General features: G+C 45.2%; 1 protein-coding gene across 4 annotated transcripts in view; it reads right to left on the reverse strand.

The window, feature by feature from the left end:
• daam2 (dishevelled associated activator of morphogenesis 2) overlaps positions 1–13,138 on the reverse strand; it is a 95,316-nt gene that overhangs the window by 71,176 nt on the left and 11,002 nt on the right. For 2 of the 4 annotated variants that reach the window (XM_071471112.1, XM_071471110.1), the window contains exon 1: positions 800–1,081. The exons of the other annotated variants lie outside the window; for them this stretch is intronic. The gene's annotated coding sequence lies outside the window, so the exon portion shown is untranslated. Of the gene's footprint in view, positions 1–799; positions 1,082–13,138 lie in introns of those variants that run through there. 4 annotated transcript variants of the gene reach the window in all.

Genomic DNA, 13,138 nt, shown 5'->3' on the forward strand with positions numbered 1-13,138 from the left:
CAGCATATATGGAATGTCTGGCTGCCGGGCCACAACTTCAACGAAAGGGCTGACTGTGTGATTGATGAACATGTGTGATTGGCCCACGACTAGCACCCGAAATAGGCCTGGACTCATTACATACGACACTGCCCCATCCTCATTCAATTCCTGAAATGCCAAACATTTCCTGTATATGTTCAGTCCTGGACATTGCAACTTTTTTGGTCTGAACCAATACAGCGGACCTCAACTCACTCCTCCAGCACCCAACAAGGCTGAGACCACATCCATCCTTGAGCCCATGCAACATTTTCCAAGGAAAATGGAACTCCAAACAATCTGAGCTAAAAGTGACTCCAAGACTAAAACCAATATGCAAAAAGCCTCGCTCATACAATGCACAAGCAAACTCAGGGGTAGAGCTAGGCATGCTGTCAACACTGCTGCAGAATGAGCCCAAATACAACAACTACAGATGTTTCACAATACAGTTTTTGCTGCTGTTTTTGATTTTTAAAAAAAGCAAAGTAAACTACAACAACCCAAAGATTAGGAAACTTTATCATCTTAGTAGGATTAGAAGCCCCTGTTGCCCACCAGCTTCTTTCTTGCTCAGCGTTCTACTGCCTGATGTTTATTTTATTGGCTGCAGTAGTCTGTGTTTTCCTGACTGGTTTGATGCCGTGCATGGACAAACTGGGTTTACACTTAAACATCTGTCTCCTGCTAGGTGAGCAGCACTACAGTGTAGCTATTACTCACAATGACCAGGAGGAGTTGCGGGTATCAGTATCAGGATCAAATATCTCCTACTTACCCATTTCAGACGGGCTGCCCCGAGAGATGGATCGTCCCTGTGTCACGTCACTTGCAATGGAAAAAATAAAGAGTCTCTCAATAAAGCAAGGTTGGAAGGAAATTTTAAAGCATTCCTACATCCTCTGGCTTGAAACCTCTCGTTTGGCTGTTCGGAGTACGTGTTTCATGGCCAAAATCCACGAAACACAAGTCTGACGATGTTTCCCGGCTGAAGCTGCTGCGTTTGGTCTGCTCCCCCTCGCTCAGCTACTGAGCGCAGCTCTGGATTTCAGCTGACTGTGCTGGGAGCTGAGCTGTTGACACTGTCCCTGCTCTCTCTCTCTCTCCCCCTCCCTCCCTCTCTTGCTCTCTCTCTCCCTCTCTCGTGTTCTGCCTTTAGATCGCTCGTCTCCCCTCCCCTTCTGGATTCCAGCCCCAGTATATGACAGCATCCATGTGGATGACCACGGGGAGGTGACGGATTCTCTGTGAATGCATGCGTGCATCTACAGTTTGTATGTGTGTATGTGCATCTGCCTGCTGTGCGAGGCCAAGGAAGAGGGCAACATGAAAGGAAATGACCCCTGGCGGTCTGTGCCTCCCACCCCTGCCTGCAATCCCAACTCCACCCAATGCATTCGCTTAGTGGGCAGACAGAAAACGGCTGTGGATGGGGGGATATCAGACACGACGCCCAAAGGAAACCCCTTTTCCTGTCATGTCCTCTCATCGCCAACACCCACATAAAAAGCACACACGCCCCTGCAAGCACACACACACGCCAAATATGGGATTCTCCATTAGGAATTACCCCTAACAGGAAAAGGATTTCCCTCAGGTCCAATCAGTTTTCATTGAGAAGAAGAACGGGATGCTTGATTGTACAAAGTTGTATGGGACTTGTCAAGTTCACACCATTAGCTCAGCCCACATGAATGTGTGCGTGTGTGTTTGTTTGTGTGTGTGTTGAGGAGGGGGTAAGTCAGCTGGAACGCCACACCACAGGCTCTGTGAAGTGGAGTTCAAGTATGTTGCTGTGATTTCATGAGGGGTCTAGAGATTAGCATCAAGATCTCAAGGCTCCCACTGCACTGACCTGGACACACACACACACACACACACACACACACACACACACACACACAGACAACCTGTGACCCCACACAGAAAAATCAGCAGAGGGAAAAAGAAAGTGCAACATTTCACCACAGCACCAGGGTAAGAGAGCAAATGGACTCATTTTAAATGGAAGCACATCTCCTCAGTGTGTGAGGAAGAATGTCTACATCAGTCATCAAGACCTCAAGACATCAGTGACAACCTCTTGACGCACAGCTGATCGATCAATACAAAGTCTCTGGTATTTCAGATTGCCACACATTTGTACCTTTTCCTGCCCAACACTCTGAAGACAAGGGTCAAATGTGAACTGATTTCATACTGAGTCATCTTATCTGTCTGACTATCATCTGACTGCTTGTCTGCTACACCGGTTGGCTGAGGTGACAGCTTGTCTGGTGGTGAGTTCTGATCAATGCTAGACTATTGATTCCAGCCGCGGTTGTATAACGTGCATATTACTGTAGATAAAGAGCTGCAGGCTGGATTCTGGCAGCCAGACGTTACTGCAGAAGTATGCTCTCCATTTGTTTCTTTCTTTCTTTGACTGACACAGTTATATCTCATGACACTGCACTGTAAATATGTTTTGGACAAATCAAGAGATGCAAAAAAAAAAAAAAAAAAAAAGTACAGCGGAAACTGCTCATAGTGACCAAAGTCACAGTGATCAATCGTTGATATGGATCAAAATGCTTGTGACAGATCTAGGGCTCAACAATTAATCAATATCCATACCCCAGGGGCTGCAATTTTAGGTAAAATGTGTCACAACATAAATGAAGCATTGTGGTGCTACAGAGATGCCCCGGCCTACAAATCAAACATCACCTCCAGAGTAACATGCTTGTTACAACAAAAATCACGTCACCATGCTCATTTTTATGATTTTTTTCAGTGGCAATCAAACGCAAACGACCATTCAAACTGAAATTGTGACTCATATCACAATATCTGACAAAATAATCACGATATGATTTTTTTTGTACATCATCCTAGACAGATTCATTCCTATACAAATGCTGTTTGAAGATTTTCTGGTACTAATCAATTGAGTCTTTTCATACATGACTAAAAAAAGAAAACAAAAAACTATTGTAGCCGACTACTGGGAGCTGTCATACGCTGAGGCTCTTCCAACGTATTTGTTTTGGAACTACAGTGTGTAATGACCATCCCTGCCCACTGTCCTAACATAAGTTCACTGAGTGTGTCTGTGTGTGTGTGTGTGTGTGTGTATACACGTGCGCTTGCTGGCGTGCCATGTGATATCTTCACCGCCGTGGCTCAGTGAGTTATTTTGCCCTCCTGTTCGTGCTTTGCTCGTGTTTTGGGACTTTCACAGTGTCTAACTATCGCCGCCGCTCTCTCACAGCAGCAGGTGTGTTTCATGAGTGGAGTGTGATGCTTTCACCCTGATCATTCAGACCAGGCTTGGAGCAGGAGAGGGCCACTGTGCAGTTTATGTTATTTTGTCTATAAATCAGTAAATAGTGAAGCTGTTTCATTGCTTTATATCCATGTAATAAATATACAATGGTAATCTGCATGAGAAATAAAGACAAAGAAAGAAAACTGGTTGTAATAATCACCTGCTTACAGTAAAAAATTTAATCTGATCACCATAAGCAGGTTCCACTGTAAACTTGCATCTTACAGTTGGTGTCCAATGCAAAACAGCTCCATAAAAATACCAGTGCACATAAATAAAAAGGAACAATCTGTAAAGGAGGACCCCAAAAGAAAAACACACAAACTGGAGCCATTGATATGCCAGAGAGTAGAGAAAGGGGGAGTCATAATACCATTTGTCATCCGTCTCTAGGGACAGAAGACAGATGACACCACGTTGCCTGGGTGCATTCCTGAGCGAGCTCTAGGGACGCATCCATTAGCCCGGCTCTTAGAACAGAACCAGCTTATCTCCATGACGCCCACTTCCCCTACCGCTGCCTCTTTCTTTCTCTTTCTGTGCAGCATCACAGTGTGCAGGTTTGCATCACTTCTACTCTCTTGTCCTCTCTGGGGGGGAATATCTCCATCCCCAAAACAAGAGACAAAGCTCTGAGGGAATGAGCTCGAGTGTAGCAAAGTGCTCCTCCGCTGCCCCTGTATCTTCCATCACAGCCTGGGAAATTACACCGGCTAATTGACGCAAATTGAGTGGGCTAGGCATGTCTGCGATAAACATCATGCCTCCTTAAAAAAAAGAGGGAAAAAAAGAGAATGGGTCCACCTTTTCTTTTTAAGAGGGTATGTTTGTTTTGGACAACATGCATCTTTGCAGAAAGAAAGAAAATAGGAGGTTACACACTCATGGACAACTCCACATGTCACCGTGTGTGCCAAGGAGAGGACCGCAGATCATGGCCTTTACAGACTTGGTTTCGCTGAACTCGCACAGCCTCTGGGTAATTCCTTTAAACGCCAAGTGAGGTTGGGATTTCACCCGCAGTAAATCACACTGGATGGCAAATGTCATGACTGATAAAAGCAGCTGCAGAGCATGTTGAGTGAGACTGACGCTTCAGGTAGGGTGCTTTCCTCTTTGCAGATCCGTGCGTGGTGAAATGACAGCCTGCCAGTCACCTGTCAGTCAGCCGACTGAGCCCCTGCCCAAACCCCCCGCCATCCACCGAGGAAGCGGATGAAAGACTCCATTGAGCTTTCCAGGCAGCAAGCTTTCATAAACAAATATTCACCACCACAGTAACAAGTGCAGGATCAATCACCGCCTGGCTAACAAGTGCTAAATTTAGTCAGGGGGGTAGTAAGAGGGAACTTGGCTCTCAGTGATGAGTTGGACAAAAGGTGAATGGAATATTGGACAAGAAGAAGTGGGTCACCCAAGGTGGTCTCCTTCAGGCTCATAAACCACACTTTCTCCTTCAGACCTCTCACACACAGAGGCAGTCGATGTGATAACAGGCGAAGGAACAGCTGGGGGAGAGGCCGTAAAGTGTTTCAAACTGCACATACTGGCATCTGGAGAAAGTCTTTCCAAGGGTTGTCGTGGTGAGTCCTCCTCCGAATCGGCGGCTGCCAGAGCTAACATGGCAAACAGTCATGTTTTACGACGTGTTGTTCCATGATGTATTATTTCGGGCTTCTTTCGACCAGGCAGCTCTCATTTAAGTTTGTTTTGTTTAGGCAAGGAATTTCTTGTGACAGCACTTTGCACACAACCATTTACTTCACGCCCGCACAGAGATAAATTGCCACTGAGAAAAATACCGCCACAGTACAAAGCCTGAACTCTTGACAGCATAAACATGAGGGCACATTTTTATACATGGTCTAATTGTATGTTAGCTATAAATCATGATAGAGGGGAACACTATACTATCCATCTTTCAAAAGCCTGCAGCGGAAAAGTAACCTAATGACAGTAAAGCCATAAACCATAAATGTAATTTTTGTCACTATGTTCTTATGGTGACGTTCTTTCCTGTCTTCATTATTTACACACCTCCTTTATAAATCCTTACTTTCTACTCCTGGGATACACTATGGCTTTAACTCTTTTCTCTTCCATTGCAAATATGTGACAATCCAGCTGCTTTTTCAATCTTAACCGAGAGTAAACAAGTGTTCCAACAGGATTACGAGTCATTTGTACTGAGCGCTGAGCACTATTGGGGTGTTTATGCAAAAGTACTGGGCATCTGAATGACTCTTTTGTCCCGGAGGCAGACTGGGCAGGGTCAGAGGTCACCCAACTGCCTGCTCCCACAGTACCTCTGCTGTCTGCCTGGATATGCGCCAGCTAAATGCTGTCATGTTTGGACAATGGTCCTGCTTTCCGCTGACTGACTCATGACAGCTTCATCATGTTAACCAATGATGTAATGCCTTGATCTTTGGGTATGAAGGCCGTCACTATAAGACTTTGAATAATTTTCGAATAATTTCATCTGATGGCAGACACATTCAGATTTTAGAAATATGAAAGCAAAGCACAAAGGCCCCAGATGAACTCCATACTTTCATTATAATACATCACCTCTCAGCTCTTCTTTTGGCTACAGTGAGACCAGGTGTGTAAACTGTAAAAAAGGAGAATACAGACTGGACAGAGAATAATGATGGGAAAAAAAGACTAGCGGTAATACTGAAAGGAAAGGGCCTTGCTCTTTTTCCAAATGCTCCCATTCAAAAGCAGAGTTTATATATCCCAGTTGTTATTACACAGATGATGGGGGGATTTCTCTGCACAGAGCGCAACTTCAGCTGTACAACTGACATTACAATTTATCACCATTTCCACCTCGCCTCAGAAAGTACTGATCTTTTCAGGACCGACTCCAGAGTGAGTTCCCTCGTAGCTGAACACACACTGACCCCAGGACTAAGTCCTCTGTCTGAGCTTTTCCAGGTGTGAGAATGAACCTTCTTAAAACCCATTCAAAACAATGTAAATCAAACCTTCACGTCCCTCAAAAGACATTGCATGTGCCTATGTATGGTGGAGCATGTCTGGGGAGTGTTATTGAAAAGTTTATCCAGTTCTAAACAGTGCAGTTGTATGGAGCGAACCCCCCCCAGACTCATATCGTCACGCTACACACACACATGGTCATGGCTGTCACAGTGTCTCCATAGAAACATCTGGGAGTCATCTGTTGTGCTGAAGGAGCCCCCCACCCTTGAACAGGTGGGTGTCTGCACCCATGGCCTCCTGGCCTTTTTCTTGACTCTTGACCTCCTGTTACGGGTGGAGAGCTCTCCGAACGCAGTGGCAGACAGTGCTGTCTGAACAGCCAAGGTCATGTTACCTTAGAGTGACGGGGGCCAGTGATCGGGCTGTATTTGTTGTTGAGTGCAGAAATTGCAGGCTAGAGCTTCAAACAAACACGCAAATTTGAATTAGCTAATGATAGGCCATGGCTCTGATGATTAGCTGGCGTCATTTGCGCAGGAATAAGTAAAGTAAGCAAAACACAGTTGTAATTATGGATTTGTATAATGCTGCGACAGCAAAGGCAACAACTGACCAAACCTTTGAAGCCACTGTGACAAAAAAGCTGTTCTATACTCTCTCAAAAGATTTTATCACAAACCAGAGGAAGTGGATTGTCTAAAAATAGCCCACCAATTTTGCTCTCAAACCCTTTGGTCTGGCTTGACCATAATGGGTCCAACCAACCCAGCTAAAGCCTCAGTTTACTCTGAGCTACACTGCTGAAAATAAATCACAACTTTTTTCCTAATCCGTCTCTTTCTCTCTCTCTTTCTCTCTCTCTCTCTCTCAGTAGATGTAATGCTTGGAATGATGACCGAGCTGGGTGTTGCACTGCAGAGAAACTATCTTATGAGCTCTCCAGAGATGACAGAATACTAACAAATACTTCCTGTTTATCTATACAGTAGGTCAGAACAGTGTGTCCTGAGCCGCTGCTCATTCCAACACAAATCCAGCGGTTATCACGACTTAATGTTGTAGGAAACATGCACCATTTGCAAAAGTGAAAGGGAATAAACAGCCAATTTAAGAATAAAACAACCACATCACTTCCAAAAACAGAAACACCTTCAGCCACATCCACGGATCAATCACAGCCAAAACCACTGCTGCAAATATGAAGGATTCCTCTCACAAGCATGAAACAAATCTGTGGAGAAAACTTGCCAGGCCAAATGAGAGTTGACTTTTGACCCTGTAGCATCACTCATGCACACGTGCCTCGTGTTCTATCTAACCACACAGAGAGTTTGTCTGTCCAGCTGCCTCTTATTTTGGTGGGAAGAGTCAGACACGCTACCACACTGATTTACTATCCCCATAAGTTAAGCAGCCCTTTGCCACATCCTGTCCTCCAGCTGAGAGGGGGCTCCCAGTAAGGTCTCCTGCGGTGGACTGTCACATGGATTACGCTCCTGTTTGCGGGATCAACACGTTCCCTAAGTGGCTGAGAGCAACATACTGAGACAAAGGCTTTGTTGAGATGCAGAGTTTCAGGAGTACTCCAGCAGTTAAGGCTGATAAGCAACACTCAGCCCTGTCTGCAAGAAGCTGCAAGCACATATGTACACAAACCAAGGGGAGGTGGAGATTAGCTAAATTGATAAGAACCCAATCTTAATTCGTTACTCCATTCTTTCCCATCTATGTCACAGCACACAAAGAGATATCACAGCTGCAGAATAATACTACCCCCCAACCCCCCACCCCCCCACCCCTTCACATCTGCTCCTGTGCTACACTGCTTAACTGTAGAAAGAACATCTGAAGAAAACTTACAGGATAATTCTGGTTTAGCACAACTTGGTAGTTTTGTAATTTTTCGCATCAGTAATATTAAATTATTTGCTGAGCAAAGTCTGATGGGGCATAAAATATCAGGTTTGAAACAAGCCTGCAGGTTTAGCAAAACTTTTTTGGAGGAGAAAACACAGGTGGGCTGTTCAGTTATTACCCAAACTGTCTGCTGGAAATCGCAGCTTAATTGCAGCTGCACACAGTTTGCCTGAATTGTCAGCCACATTACAGGGTTCACTCACCTTGACTTTTACCTCCAGACTTTGTCAAGTACAATGTGAATATAACTGAAACCTAAGTTGTATTAAACTCATGCACTGAAATGTCACCGTGCTGATGTTTGATGGTCTGATTAGGCTCGACAGAGTCAGTGAATGGTCTGACTCGGGGGGGGGGGGGGGGGGGCACATGTGTGTCTCTCCTCACTGGTGTGTGTGCAAGAGGGACAGTGTAAATACCTATAGCACCATGCTGGGTGGAGGGGTGTTGGTGGGGCAGCAGAGGTGGAGGGGAGCGCCACTGACGGCAGGCATTGTGCGCCAATTACCCACAAGAGGGGTGAATGATGGTGTTGATTAAAGGCAGCCGAGCCCGGGGCAGGCTCCCGGAGCGACAGGCGCACGCTCGGCACCGCGTGCCTCTGAAATCCATCTGACAAGCTGGTCCTGCACACTTGTCCATTTTCTGCTGATAAAAGTGCACACAAACACACATCCAAAGCACTTGTGAAATCAACAAATAAACAACCCTCTCCTCATGAGAAGGCAGGCTCAGCATTGTTAGTGCTCATCAGCTGGACTCCGACCGCTCAAACACACACTCAGGCTTGTAGCGCTGAACCGATTAGGACTTTCCATCGATTCAAACGATTCCTTTAAACCTGAGGCTGATCCTGGTTGAAAAAGTAAGGCCACATTCAGACAGACAGTAGCCGTGCATGAAGGAATGCAGCTATTCTTTTCATTTATTTGAATGGAGCCAGTCGTTCATGACTGCTCATGTAGCGTTCCTTTTTCTTTTATCACAAAACTACTCTCATCAGTTTTCATGTGTACAACAATTTCAAGGAAAGACAAAAACCTTGTCCCCATTTGAACAAATATTGTGTATCACCTCCTAGAAATATAAACTGAAAATATTTTTTGTAGTGGGGCTGGGCAACATGACTTCAAATCAATCATTCCATAATTTTCAAACGTTTCCCTCAATTATGATTAATAAACAATGACTTTGACTCTCACACATCGTTGCTGCATCACATGATCTAGAGACTCAGCCTCTCGTCTAGTTTTCATGCATGATGTGCGGTTCCCAGAAAAAGTAGAGTGAAGCCCTGTTGATAGTGATACTGACATCATACAAGCAACATTACAGAAAACTGACACCTTTCACTAGGGTTTCAGTGTCTAGGCTGAATCTGAATATGACACAGACATAAAAAAATATAAATATCATTTTTTGGGGAAGGCAGTATTTTACCAGTGCGCTGTCTATCTGTCTGTCTGTCTGATCACATGTTCACAAAATGCTTCAGGTCTGTTTCTAAAACTGCCTCAGCTCTCTCTGTCTCTCTCTCTCTCTCTCTCTCTCATTCTCACATTCGAGTATTGATGCCCGCTTCCGTGGCCTACTCTATGTGGCGAGATAGCGCTGGCAGTAGCAACGACACAGCGGCCGGCGTGAACACACACATACACTCATGTGCGAGCCGCAGCTGGTCGGCGACGCAGCCGCCACGCACACGCAAACACAGACAGTGTGTTCTGAGCGGCAGAATTTCAGTGTCATTGCGTCAGTGACATCACCAGCTTCACTGTAAGCGAACGTGGACTAACGTTACTGGGACAGGGCCGAAGCGTTTGACTGAGCACAAGTCAAACGCTTTAGATACTATTTCATTTAATTGCCCTGCACTGTTTTGTAGAAACGTATTTGCTCTTTTACCTCTGCCAGAAAAGTGGTCCTCACAACTATAACACAAGCACACATTCACAAACACACATCCACAGCATCCAGCATCATCGAAGTCAAGACTGTGGACATCCTATAGTCACCATATACTGTATTCATTCAAATGCAGTGCAGATGTTTCCTTACACATGCTTCAAAAATGCAGCGCATTGCAATATGAGTGCAGGTTATGGGTGACGAAACGCGAGCAGCTGTCCTGTTTGTTGGGCTAAAGAGGATGAAAACCTTGACCCCTGTAGTACAAATCTGGGTTAATCACATCTGCTCTGGCGGCGTACAATCAACACACATTGTTCCGATTACATGCTATTTAAGTTAAATGGTCAGGTTGGGCCTGGAATTGTTGTCCCATTGCACGCTGCAACAAAAATGTGGGTCAGCATTTTTTTTCCCTGCAGCTTTTCCTCTCCCTGCATATTAGTTTCCTTCGTAGAACAATGAGTCTGACATTTTTTTTTTCCCTACCGAGACAGTAAGAACTGTAGTGAGAACCGGCATTATTATGACCACAACGGTCACTGTGGTGCAGACCGGTTAACTCGCCTGCCCTCCAAGATGCAGGGTGTGATATGAAACAGAACTCAGTGACCTCGCTGCACAGCATCATCTCTTTGTTTTAAACACAGCCCAGAGCAGCCGTTTCAATAATCACGAGCATTGATTGAGGCTGGGTTGAAAGGAGCAGATCGATGGGAGAGCAGGAAAAAAAAAGGGGGGGCTCGACAGCAACTTCATGCTCTTCCACTGCCAACAGCCTCCGATTTGAGTGGCACTGTTCCTCAGGGGAGCCAAAACGGCCTACTCAGCTTTGGCCTAGTGTTCTAGTTTTACCAGAGACAACTGTGAAAAAAGGAAAACAAGCCAAGCTGGAGAGGTGTCAAGCAACGGTTCATCCGAACTCCAACATAAAACCACAGCTAAAAATACCCACAGAAAACGATCTGACAATTGATGCCATAACATTTGAAGCTTTTAAGCAAAAGTGAAATCTAATGAAAAAAAAAACAAAAAGGAAGAGAAGATAAGTCTGGGAAATGTACTGCACACCGCTGACCAGTAGCCAAAAGCAGGAGACAGATTTATGATCAGCATCTGTTTTAATACTTTGTCAACTGAGTTCTGAGTGAGGTTGCGTGTACAAGTGCGTGTTCAAATGTGCGCGACACAAATGAATCACAGCAGGGTTTCTTTCCTCCCTTGTGTTTCACGGGGCCAGACCAGCAGGCCCCTGATCAGCAGACCCCTTTCCTCTTCCTCAGGCTCTCGGATGGAATGTCAGGAAGGCGAGGTAATGACGGGCAGGGTGTGTGTGAGCGTTTTCATTCATGTGTTGTACTTGGGTGTGCGTGCTTGTGTTCAATGACACTGTGAGAGGGCAGATTTCTGGAGATGATGAGTGGAAAAATTCAGCCATTGTTGAGAAAATTCCTTGAAATTGATCACATTTCATTGTTTCCATAGCATCGCAGCTCCTTTTTTCTTGCTTCCCTTAATTTTCAAACGAATACTTGCAAAAGAAGTGTGGGTTGCTCAGACCTCAAAGATTTTGTTTATCTCTGGCCTAAAAGGTGGAAAATGGACCGGATAGAAAAAAATAAGGCTTCCATTTGCTTATGTGGCTCCTGCTCCCCACTGAGGGTGGCGGGAGAACCATCCAAGGGGCGAGAGATAAAGAATGCACAAGATTTCCTGCCTCGCGGCACAGCGTTCCCCAAACATCAACCAGTTTATGTACTGCGGCCCGTCGCCAAGGCAACCTGGCAGCAAATCAGAGCGCAGCACAAGAGTAGTGGTGATCCAAGAAAGAGAAAGAAAGAGAGAGAGAGAGAGAGAGAGAGAGAGAGAGAGAGAGAGAGAGAGAGAGAGAGAGAGAGAGAGAGAGAGAGAGAGAGAAGGGGCTGTGGCAGTTTTAGAAACAGGCCTGGAGCATTTTGTGAAAATGTCCTTTTTTAAAAACAAAAATGATTCATACAAGATACTTTGACAATGTTAAATATTTTTGTGTATTCTCTCCCTTTCATCTGTGAATTCTGAGCTATAACAGTAAATTACAGACTGCTCTCATTTATGGCAATACCTTACTGGTGGTTAGGTCAGTACTTTGCCTTTAAATTGACTTAGCAGGAGGTCCAAAACCCATACGCCTACCCGCTCAAGGCTTCTGGAAAATCTCATTTAATTCTCAATGACTAATTGGATTCGAGTTATTATTCCAGCGACATTTTATTGAGGCCTTTAAGTTGATATCCACAGCTCAGCTTCGGTCACTCCCTCTGCCTCTTGGTATCTCACAACCACTCAACTTTCAGCACTACAAACAAATATCACGTCCATATTCCTGTCATATCAAGCCTGACTTCTGTGCCACTGTAAAAGTTTAAAGGCAGGTTATTGTGCATTTTAGGGATTATGTTTGTCAGCGCAGCAGGTGTGGGCTGGGGGTGGGTGGATGGGGAGGTGGGTACGGGTTAATATAGCAAGATTTGATCATAATATCTTCAAGTCGACTCATGCTACACGGCACAGCTAATCCCTCGGGCTGCTACACAATGTGATGGTAGGGGCTAAAGAAAGGGGGCTCAACTGTGAATTGTGTGAAGACTGGACTTTAAGAAGCTATTTTCTGGATGGACCTGAGGACATATCACAGGATCTGATACTGCAGAGAGAGAGAGAGAGAGAGAGAGAGAGAGAGAGAGAGAGAGAGAGAGAGAGAGAGAGAGAGAGAGAATGCCTGTTCCAGCATTCAGTGTGTGCCTGACTGAGTCACATGGTTTGGCAAACCAATCAGTGTCTGATGGGTCCCCATCACTCCATTGCTGACAGGGTAGACCTCTCAACACACATGTGCTCAGAGATATTTTGCAGTTTTCTAGATCTGCAGGTCTGTCACATTGACTCCTTTTCTTGAAAAGTGTCTTGAAAAACCAAAATCCACCCTTATCCTTTAACTCATGGCAAAACCAGTCACAGCAACCCCTGCCAACAGCACATTAGCAGAGAGGAACA

Source organism: Trachinotus anak, unplaced genomic scaffold, assembly GCF_046630095.1.
Source record: "Trachinotus anak isolate AG129_WGS33_773 ecotype Australia unplaced genomic scaffold, CSIRO_AGI_Tana_v1 ptg000033l, whole genome shotgun sequence".
NCBI lineage: Eukaryota > Metazoa > Chordata > Actinopteri > Carangiformes > Carangidae > Trachinotus > Trachinotus anak.